The sequence below is a fragment of the Charadrius vociferus genome, unplaced genomic scaffold, assembly GCF_000708025.1.
Source record: "Charadrius vociferus isolate BGI_N301 unplaced genomic scaffold, ASM70802v2 scaffold971, whole genome shotgun sequence".
Lineage (NCBI taxonomy): Eukaryota > Metazoa > Chordata > Aves > Charadriiformes > Charadriidae > Charadrius > Charadrius vociferus.
Genome location: NW_009646664.1, coordinates 264,765 through 266,170, shown reverse-complemented (window position 1 = coordinate 266,170; position 1,406 = coordinate 264,765). Strand labels below are relative to the sequence as shown.

At 63.4% G+C, this 1,406-nt stretch overlaps 1 protein-coding gene across 1 annotated transcript in view; it reads left to right on the top strand.

Annotated features, from left to right (window-relative positions):
* The window catches only part of AGAP3 (ArfGAP with GTPase domain, ankyrin repeat and PH domain 3), a 138,561-nt gene that overhangs the window by 33,120 nt on the left and 104,035 nt on the right, over positions 1 to 1,406 (top strand). The gene's annotated exons all lie outside the window — the stretch shown is intronic.

Genomic DNA, 1,406 nt, shown 5'->3' with positions numbered 1-1,406 from the left:
AGGCAGCCTCTTGCCCCGGCAGCAGTGTGTTTGGCTCCTGCCTCCTGCCTTCCAGGGAAGCTCGAGCTGCCCGGAACCGACGGCGAGCATTGCCTGCCCCCGTGGGCGTCAGCTGGAAAGCAGCAACGGGTAATGTCGGAGCGAGCCAAGTGGTACGGGTTGGCTGGGTGGTGTTTCCACCAGGGTTTCCTTGCACTACTGGCAAGGTGCATCCGCACAGTGCTTTGCAGCGCCTGGCCGTGCCCCTGCCTTGCGCCCTCTGCCCTCTCTTGTGAATCCATTTTTCTTCCCACGGCCCTGTCTGCCCGCACCCTGCCAGAGCTGAGCTGCTGCGCGCAGCAGGCTGGTCACCTCTCGGCATCGCGGGAGCGTTGGGCAGTGGGGCGGGAGGGCAGAGTCGCGTCCCGACCAGGTACTGTGTCCCTGGCACCGCTCTGTGCTGAGCGTTCACTGGGAGAGACATCCCCGGGAAGGACTCGGTGAGGCCGGGCTGACCGAGGAATGGGGTGGTGGGTCAGAAGAGGGAGACCCTGCTTGCTGCCGGCGCTCCCAAAGCTCCCAGCCTTTTCCAGCCCAGTAGCAGTACCGAGTCGGGTTTGCGGGGGCTGCTGTCGGTGCCAGTGGCAGGGCCGTGCAGCGGCGCGGCGCTGGAGGAGGGCAGCGTGCTGGAGGCCGGCTCTGGCGCCGCAGGGGAGCAGTGGCGGGGGAAGCAATGCCGGGCAGGGGCTGTGGGGTCTCGCACGTGGGGGCTCTGCTCCCACAGTGCCCAGGGCTCGCACAGCCCCAGCTGCACACCGCGTCGTGCCCCTTCTCTCTCTGTGGCACAGGTCCTTTTTTTAATCTCCTGGTTGGAGCATGGATCAAGGCTCCTTTAACTGTTCCCCAGGGGTCAGTACTGGGTCCAGTCCTGTTCGATATATTCACCAATGAAGGGACAGAGTGTACCATCAGCAAGTTTGCTGATGACACAAAACTGGGAGGAGTGGCTGACACGCCGGAAGGCTGTGACGCCTTACAGCGAGACCTGGACAGGCTGGAGAGTTGGGTGGAGAGGAACCTTATGAAGTTCATCAAGGGCAAGTGTAGGGTACTGCATCTGGGGAGGAATAACCTCATGCACCAGTACAGGCTGGGGGTGACCTGCTGGAGAGCAGCTCTGGGGAAAGGGACCTGGGAGTCCTGGGGGACAACAGGATGCCCATGAGCCAGCAATGTGCCCTGGTGGCCAAGAAGGCCAACGGCATCCTGGGGGGCATCAAGCAGAGTGTGGCCAGCAGGTGGAGGGAGGTCATCCTCCCCCTCTGCTCTGCCCTGGGGAGCCCACATCTGGAGCACTGTGTCCAGTTCGGGGCTCCCCGGGTCAAGAAGGACAGGGAACTGCTGGAGAGGGTCCAGCAAAGGGCTAC